At 46.1% G+C, this 9,660-nt stretch overlaps 1 protein-coding gene and 1 long non-coding RNA gene across 2 annotated transcripts in view; one reads left to right on the forward strand and one right to left on the reverse strand.

The window, feature by feature from the left end:
* LOC128690810 (F-box/LRR-repeat protein 7-like) overlaps nucleotides 1-9,660 on the forward strand; it is a 146,186-nt gene that overhangs the window by 72,669 nt on the left and 63,857 nt on the right. The gene's annotated exons all lie outside the window — the stretch shown is intronic.
* LOC128690809 (uncharacterized) overlaps nucleotides 1-9,660 on the reverse strand; it is a 101,134-nt gene that overhangs the window by 2,134 nt on the left and 89,340 nt on the right. The gene's annotated exons all lie outside the window — the stretch shown is intronic.

Consider the following 9,660-nt stretch of genomic DNA (forward strand, 5'->3'; position numbering starts at 1 on the left):
CTCTTTTGTGTATAAGAAAGAGAGAGAGAGGGGGGGGGGCAGAAGACCCACATTGCGCCACTGTTTAGGTATGCGAGGAGTGGCCGGCACCAGCATTAGTATTCCATTCATTCTCCGGCATATGACAAAGGAATAATCAAGAGACGACGTGTGACAGTTTCTGGTTTTCATGCACGAGGAACACTTGCTGCCGCTGGGAGTTGTGGTGCACCTGTGATCACGCTCCTCAGTGCTCAACACCTGTTCTCACAGCGCTCTCAGCACTGCCAGCCAGGTCAACCCCCACACTCACAGTACAAGGGAACACTGGCAAGGAAAAAGTACCGATAAGTATAGTAATATGAATGACGCCGATATAGTAAGCCTTTATTTACACAAAGTCTAAATAAAGGCTTGCTCTGCTGTTAGTGCTTTTGTTTTTCATTACTCTACGAGGAAAGACTTTTTACACCACATCGTTCACAAAGCATTAAAACAGTAAATCAGAGATAAGCTGACAACTGGCAGAAGTATTCAGGGCATTCAACATGGTGGAAAAACAGACATAACCGGAATAGACGCAGCTTGCAAGGAATGATTAGAAGACACAACCGTTATTGATAAACATGGAGTGTGACACTCCAATATTCACACCACACTAACCTCTCTCTCTCTCTCTCTCACCTAGAAAATGTACAGAGAACTTTCACGGCGCGCATAACGGAGATAAAACACCTCAATTATTGGGAGCGCTTGAGGTTCCTAAACCTGTATTCCCTGGAACGCAGGAGGGAGAGATACATGATTATATACACCTGGAAAATCCTAGAGGGACTAGTACCGAACTTGCACACGAAAATCACTCACTACGAAAGCAAAAGACTTGGCAGACGATGCACCATCCCCCCAATGAAAAGCAGGGGTGTCACTAGCACGTTAAGAGACCATACAATAAGTGTCAGGGGCCCGAGACTGTTCAACTGCCTCCCAGCACACATAAGGGGGATTACCAACAGACCCCTGGCAGTCTTCAAGCTGGCACTGGACAAGCACCTAAAGTCAGTTCCGGATCAGCCGGGCTGTGGCTCGTATGTTGGTTTGCGTGCAGCCAGCAGCAACAGCCTGGTTGATCAGGCTCTGATCCACCAGGAGGCCTGGTCTTAGACCGGGCCGCGGGGGCGTTGACCCCCGGAACTCTCTCCAGGTAAACTCCAGGTACTCCAGGTATGTTCGTATGTATGTATGTTCGCAGAAATTGCAAACAAGCTATACAAGATGCAAAACAACCACGGGGGGGGAGTTTAATAATAGTTCTAGGCCTTTCGTGTTGCAGTCAACACATCAGGAGCTTGCACTGTTGTAGAAAAGAGGAGGTCCAAGCAATTACGATCACAGGGAGCGCCTTTGTAAAGGCAACGTGGATATGTTGCAAAAGTGTCTCATTTATAATCTTTTTCATTTTCTATACCGTTTATTCACATCCTGTCAGACACAGCAACATCTTGGGATCTTGATGTTGGGATTTTTTCAAAACTTATCTAATCTATAGAGATGACCAACACTAATAACTCCGCATATCACTGCTCCACCTCATCTGTCGGCAGTGTATAAGCTCCATCTCCGCGAATATCAAGATTTAGGACTGAACACATCGACTCCAGGCTGAGGGACTTTTTACCTCAAACTCCTCCTCATCTTCCACCTCTCTCTGCATTGAACTGAAGAAGCCACTGGCTGGCGAAACATTTCCATTATAAAAGTACCCAAATGCTACATAAGTGTCTCATTTATCATCATGTCTGTTTTCTAAACTGTTTATTTACAGTGAAGGGTTGACGTTGATGATGGTGTTGCGGCTTCCTGTGTTGGTCTCATCCTCCTAAACAAAGTCAGTGGCGAAGGCTGTCAAACCGGTGACTCTCCACGAGCGTTAACTATAATTTTGTGGCTGTGAATTGTAGTGACCTCTGTGGTTCCTGTATTCTGTTTGCGTTTCTGAAATGTTTATCGCCTCTGTATACTGTTTCATTTATTGGTATTGCGATATGTTATAATTGGTTATTTTTTTTATTGAGAAACGGGAAGCTAACGTAACCTAAGTGAATCGAGAAATTTATTAAAAGCATTAATTGAGAAAGCAAGTTATAATTTACGGTTGCAGAGTTTCTAAATATTGCTCTCAATATTTAGGTTGTGGTTTACCGAGTGACATGTTTGTCCTCATACATGTACTCAAGTGCGTGCTCCAAGATGTCCACACACAGGTGACTCTTGCTTATAACAATATACATAACATTGCAGCCATAGAGGACTGTAATACAACAGGTGTAACATCTTAAACTTGCAGAGTTTATATACATATATAGGTTTACTGAGGGTAAAATACTTCACAATTCGGATGATCCTCTGAACTTCAACATTCCCTGAATCCTTTCATATATATTACCATGTTCACACCTCAACATCACATCAGGTCCTGAAAACCCCTTAGCTAAACTCCAGTCTGGCACGTTCACACACACCTGCTGGATGACCAAGCCTTTACCGTATAAAGCCTCCTTCTTACCCTCCCTTCGACTCTTCCTGGGACTCCTACTCTTTGTTTCCGTCTGTCCCTGATTTAAGGCACTCTTGGTCATATTCTGCTCCACCTTTTGTAAACGCTCAAACTACCTCCATTTCCCCCCCTTCCCCTCCACCTCTCTGGATTATATCTTTGGTAACCCCACATCGTCTTCTATGCTTCGAATTCTCCGTATAATATGCACATCACACATTGCTTTCAGACATGATATCTCCACTGTCTCTTACCCTCTACTTGCTGCAGTGTTTAAAAACCATGTCTTGACTCCCATATAAAAGTATTGGTATCACTGGACAAGTTCTTCATATCGACTGATCAGCTAGGCTGTGATATTTGTGTTGGTTATTTGTATTAGCCACACGAAATCAGGCTAGTACAACAGCCTGGTTGATCAGGTCGGGTCATTCACCAGGAGGCCTGGTCTGGGACTGGGTCCTGGGAGTGGTGACCCTTGGAACACACTTCTGGTAAACTATACTCTAGCACATTTTCCCTTTTACCTCCATAAACGTCTTTCTTTCCATTGACGCCTCAACCCTCTCCCCATTTTTTTACCCTTCGTCTATTCTGTGGTTCACCTCGTTTTTCATAGATTCGTCTGCCGATACATGAAAGTTCTAATAACTGAATACATTTACTTCCTCTCTAGTCCATCCAGCCAATCAGCTATCCAATTTTTTATTGCCATTTTTTTTTCTCATTACGTTGCTTATTTCTTTGTTAGCGTTTGAACACCTTTTTATTTACATATCGTCTAGAATTCCTCCACCAACCTTTGCAACCTGTCTTTAGAATCTCCCAAAAGAACCGCGTCATCATCAAAGAGCGACTGTGACAAATCCCACTTATCAGATTAATTATCTTTTAATGTGGCACCTCTGCTCAACAGCCTAGCATTCACTTCTTTTAAACCCCCGTCTATAAATATATTAAACAACCACTTGTGATCTTTTTTTGTTTAGACTATTACTCATTGTTGACGGCACCGTTCAAGGCAGGAGACACAACAGAGCTGGAAATAGAACAAAGATCGTTTACTTCTCACACAAGCAAATAAAACATTTAAACTACAAGAATGCCTGAAAGTTATCTTAGGTTACCTTCAGATGATTTTGGTGGTCACTGCCCCCCACGGCTAGGTCCCAGACCAGGCCTCCTAGTTGCTGGCCCGATAAATCAGGCTGTTCGTACTAACCACACGCAGTTCAACATACATCCCACAGCACGACTGCTCTGGAATTGGCTTGAAGAACTTGTGAGTATTTTGCATCGTCTGCTGAGACTCTTTCGTGGGGAGTTATTTCTGTGCGCATATCTGGGTCCATTGCCTCCACAATTTTCAAAGTGTAAAATTATGATGTATTTTTCTCGCCAATTTTCCAAGGTTATCTCTACATTTTCCAGCTTTGCAATTTCGCTTGTCTTGAAAGGGGGTATAAGAGAACACAAGTAACTTAAAAGAGAATCAGCGTAGGCTTTGTATTTTTTTTTTTTTTTTGAAAGTTTTAGTTTTCCAGCTTATCATTTTCCTTTCATTTGTAATAACACGTTTGATTAAACAGATAATCAACAGGAAAGCCTGGTTCCAGGCTGGGCTGCGAGGGTAGAACCCTAAATCGGTGATAGTGGTAGTAGTAGTTGTAGTAGTAGTATTTAGTAGTTGTAGTAGTAGTATTTAGTAGTTGTAGTAGTAGTTGGGTGGAGTGGCGGTGGTGGTGGTAGGTAGCGGTGGTACGGTAGTGGGTAGTGGTGGTAGTAGTAGTGGTTGGTGGTAGTGGCGGTGGTGGTTGGCGGCGGTGGTGGTGGTGGCGGTAGTAGTGGTAGTGGTGGTAGCGGTGGAGTGGTGCGGTGGTGTAGTGGCGGTGGTAGTGGTGGTGGTAGCGGTGGTAGGTGGTAGGTGGTGGTAGGTAGGTGGTGGTGGTGGTGGCGGCGGTGGTGGTGTGGTGGTGGCGGTGGTGGTGGCGGTAGGTGGTTGTTGTGGCGGTAGTGGTGGTGCGGTGGTGGTGGTGGTGGCGGTAGTGGTGGTGGTTGGTGGCGGTGGTGGCGGTGGTAGGTGGCGGTGGTGGCGGTGGTAGTGGTGGTGGTGGTAGTGGTGGTAGTGGCGGTGGTGGCGGTGGTGGGTGTGGCGGTGGTGGTGGTGGTGGTTGTGGTGGTAGGTGGTGGTGGTGGTGGTGGTTGGTGGTGGTGGGTGGCGGTGGTTGTAGTAGTAGTAGTAGTAGCAGTAGTAGTAGTAGCAGTAGTAGCAGCAGTTGTAGCAGTAGTAGAGGTTCCACCGTACTGGTGAAGTAGATATGGAAGACTCTTGGTGCCTCAACATAAAACGTACGTTGACTTCCTAGTACTCCCTCACAGACTCTTGGTGTTCAGTTGGTGCCTCAACATAAAACGTACGTTGACTTCCTAGTACTCTCTCACAGACTTTTATAATGTTTGGTGTTAGTGGAAACTGACCTGTACTTCATTTTGGCACCACTCTGCTGCGTCCTTCGTGAAGAGAAACTACCTCCACACTTTTTAGAACTTCTGGATGTAGCCAGAATCTAAGTTTTTTCCTCCAGCATAGACTGATAACCCAAGCTAGTGGTACTTGCATTACTTTTATAAGTATGGCTTCCTATGAATAAAGTACCAGTGGAGGGCGGAAGAGCATGCTGACAATTTCTTTCTCAAAGTCTGTATGATTTGCTGCTCTCAGAGATGTGATTCCTAAGATGTGCTCATGAAATAAACTCTCTGGGCCTTTGGATTTCTTGCGGCCGATCACATCGCTTAACATTTCTTTATAATTAATCTGGATATGTATGTGTGTGTATGTACGTGTGTGTGTGTGTGTGTGTGTGTGTGTGTGTGTGTGTGTGTGTGTGTGTGTGTGTGTGTGTGTGTGTGTGTGTGTGTGTGTGTTTGTACTCACCTAATTGTGGTTGCAGGGGTCGAGACTCAGCTCCTGGCCCCGCCTCTTCACTGATCGCTCTCTCTCTCTGCTCCCTAAGCTTTGTCATACCTCGTCTTAAAGCTATATATGGTTCCTGCCTCCACTACATCACTTGCTAGACTGTTCCATTTCCTGACAACTCTGTAACTGAAGAAGTACTTCCTAACATCCCTTTGACTCGTCTGAGTCTTCAGCTTCCAGTTCTTACCCCTTGTTTCTGTGTTCCCTCTCTGGAACATCCTGTCTCTGTCCACCTCATCTATTCCACACAGTATTTTATATGTCGTTATCATGTCTCCCCTGACCCTCCTGTCCTCCAGCGTCGTTAGGCCGATTTCCCTCAACCTTTCTTCGTAGGACATTCCCCTAAGCTCCGGAACTAACCTTTATACACCTTTATACCTTTGAAGAATTTCGAGAGTATATCTACTCTCTGAGCCCGGCCATGGGCCAGGCTTGTCTGGTGCTCGCCTGGTCAACCAGGCTGTTGCTGCTGGAGGCCCGCTGCCCCACATATCCATCACAGCCTGGTTGATCTGGCATCTCGTGAAGATATTTGTCTAGTTTCCTCTTGAAGGCTTCAACACTTGTTCCAGCAGTGTTTCTGATATCTTCTGGTAAAATGTTGAAAAGTCTGGGACCCCGGATGTTGATACAGTGTTTCCTTATTGTCTCCACCGCACCGCTGCTCCTCTCTGGGTTTATTTTACACTTGCTCCCAAAACCTTTGCACTTTCTCTAATTTCTTGACCTGTTTGACCAGGTGTGGGTTCCAAACTGGTGCTGCATACTCCAGTATGGACCTGACGTACACAGTGTACAGTGTCTTGAACGATTCCTTACTAAGGTAACGGAACGCTATTCTCAAGTTTGCCAGGCGCCCATATGCTGCAGCAGTTATCTGGTTGATGTGTGCTTCAGGAGACGTGCTCGGTGTTATGCTCACCCCAAGATCTTTCTCCTCCTTTCTACTCCAGGTTTGCAGTCTTTGGCCACCTAGCCTATACTCTGTCTGCGGTCTTCTTTGTCCTTCCTCAATCTTCATGATTTTGCATTTGTGTGTGTGTGTGTGTGTGTGTGTGTGTGTGTGTGTGTGTGTGTGTGTGTGTGTGTGTGTGTGTACTCACCTGTTTGTGGTTGCAGGGGTCGAGACTCAGCTCCTGGCCCCGCCTCTTCACTGACCGCTACTAGGTCTTCTCTCTCCCTGCTCCATGAGTTTCATCATACCTCGTCTTAAATCTATGTATGGTTCCTGCCTCCACTACCTCACTTTCCAGACTGTTCCACTTCCTAACAACTCTGTGACTGGAGAAATACTGCCTAACATCCCTTTGACTCATCTGAATCTTCAACTTCCAATTGTGACCCGCTGTTTCTGTGTCCCATCTCTAGAACATCCTGTCTCTGTCCACATTATCTATTCCTCGCAATATTTTGTATGTCGTTATCATGTCTCCCCTAACCCTCCTGTCATCCAGTGTCGTCAGGCCTATTTCCCTTAACCTTTCTTCGTAGGACATTCCCCTTAGCTCTGGAACTAACCTTGTTGCAAACCTTTGCACTTTCTCCAATTTCTTGACGTGCTTGACTAGGTGTGGGTTCCAAACTGGTGCAGCATACTCCAGTATGGGCCTGACGTACACAGTGTACAGTGTCTTGAATGATTCTTTACTGACGTATCGGAACGCTATTCTCATTTTTGCCAGGCGCCCATATGCTGTAGCAGTTATCTGGTTGATGTGTGCTTCCGGAGACATGCTCGGTATTATACTCATACCAAGATCTTTCTCCTTGAGTGAGGTTTGCAATCTTTGGCCACCTAGCCTATACTCTGTCTGCGGTCTTCTTTGCCCTTCCCCGATCTTCATGACTTTGCATTTAGCTGAGTTAAATTCGAGTAGCCATTTGCTGGACCACGTGTCCAGCCTGTCCAGGTCTCTTTGGAGTCCTGCCTGATTTAATTCTTCTCATTAACTTCACATCATCTGCAAACCAGGGACACCTCTGAGTTTATCGCTTCCGTCATGTCATTCACATATACCAAAAACAGCACTGGTCCTAGGACCTACCTCTGTGGAACCCTGCTCGTCACAGGCGCCCATTGTGATACCTCATCTCGTACCATGACTCGTTGTTGTCCTCCTGTGGGGTATTCTCTGATCCATTGCAATGCCATTCTGTTATGCGTGCCTGATCCTCTAGCCTCTACACTAATCTCTTGTGAGGAACTGTGTCGAAGGCCTTCTTGCAGTCCAAGAAAATGCAGTCAGCCCACACCTCCCTCTCATGTTTTCTGTTACCTTGTCATAAAACTCCAGGAGGTTTGTGACACAGGATTTGCCTTCCATGAATCCGTGCTGTGTGTGTGTGTGTGTGTGTGTGTGTGTGTGTGTGTGTGTGTGTGTGTGTGTGTGTGTGTGTGTGTGTGCGTGCGCGTGCGTGCGCGTGTGTGTGTGTGTGCGCGTGCGTGTGTGTGTGTGTGTGTACTCACCTATTTGTGGTTGCAGGGGTCGAGTCCTAGCTCCTGGCCCCGCCTCTTCACCGGTTGCTACTAGACCCTCTCTCTCCCCGCTCCATGAGCTTTATCAAACCTCGTCTTAAAACTGTGTATGGTTCCTGCCTCCACTACGTCATTTTCTAGGCTATTCCACTGCCTTACAACTCTATGACTGAAGAAATACTTCCTACTATCTCTCTGACTCATTTGTGTCTTCAACTTCCAATTGTGGCCTCTTGTTTCTGTGTCCCCTCCCTGGAACATCCTGTCCTTGTCCACCTTGTCTATTCCACGCAGTATTTTATATGTCGTTATCATGTCTCCCCTGACCCTCCTGTCCTCCAGTGTCGTCAGGCCGATTTCCCTTAATCTTTCTTCATAGGACATTCCCCTTAGCTCTGGAACTAACCTTGTTGCAAACCTTTGTACTTTCTCTAGTTTCTTGACGTGCTTTATCAAGTGCGGGTTCCAAACAGGTGCTGCATACTCCAGTATGGGCCTGACATACACGGTGTACAGTGTCTTGAATGATTCCTTACTAAGGTGTCGGAATGCTGTTCTCAGGTTTGCCAGGCGCCCATATGCTGCAGCAGTTATCTGATTGATGTGTGCTTCCGGAGACATGCTCGGTGTTATACTCACCCCAAGATCTTTCTCCTTGAGTGAGGTTTGCAGTCTTTGGCCACCTAGCCTATACTCTGTCTGTGGTCTTCTGTGCCCTTCCCCTATCTTCATGACTTTGCATTTGGCAGGATTAAATTCGAGAAGCCATTTGCTGGACCAGGTGTCCAGTCTGTCCAGGTCTCTTTGAAGTCCTGCCTGGTCCTCATCAGATTTAATTCTCCTCATTAACTTCACATCATCTGCAAACAGGGACACTTCTGAGTCTAACCCTTCCGTCATGTCGTTCACATATACCAAAAATAGCACTGGTCCTAGGACCGACCCCTGTGGGACCCCGCTCGTCACAGGTGCCCACTGTGATACATCATTACGTACCATGACTCGTTGTTGCCTCCCTGTCAGGTATTCTCTGATCCATTGCAGTGCCCTTCCTGTTATATGCGCCTGATGCTCTAGCTTCTGCACTAATCTCTTGTGAGGAACTGTGTCAAAAGCCTTCTTGCAGTCCAAGAAGATGCAATCAACCCACCCCTCTCTCTCTTGTCTTACTTCTGTTATTTTATCATAAAACTCCAGAAGGTTTGTGACACAGGATTTGCCTTCCGTGAATCCGTGCTGGTTGGCATTTATACTCCTGTTCCGTTCCAGGTGCTCCACCACTCTCCTCTTGATAATCTTCTCCATAATTTTGCATACTATACACGTCAATGACACAGGTCTATAGTTTAGTGCCTCTTTTCTGTCTCCTTTTTTGAAAATGGGAACTACATTTGCCGTCTTCCATACCTCAGGTAGTTGCCCAGTTTCCAGGGATGTGTTGAAGATTGTGGTAAGTGGTATGCACAACATATCTGCTCCCTCTCTAAGGACCCATGGAGAGATGTTGTCCGGTCCCATTGCCTTTGAGGTATCGATGTCCCTTAGCAGTTTCTTCACCTCCTCCTCATCTGTATGTATGTCGTCCAACACTTGTTGGTGTATTCCTTGTTGGTGTCCCCATCTGGTCTGTCCCCCCAGAGTCCTTCCTGTCTCTACTGTAAATAC

Source organism: Cherax quadricarinatus, chromosome 24, assembly GCF_038502225.1.
Source record: "Cherax quadricarinatus isolate ZL_2023a chromosome 24, ASM3850222v1, whole genome shotgun sequence".
Classification (NCBI taxonomy): domain Eukaryota; kingdom Metazoa; phylum Arthropoda; class Malacostraca; order Decapoda; family Parastacidae; genus Cherax; species Cherax quadricarinatus.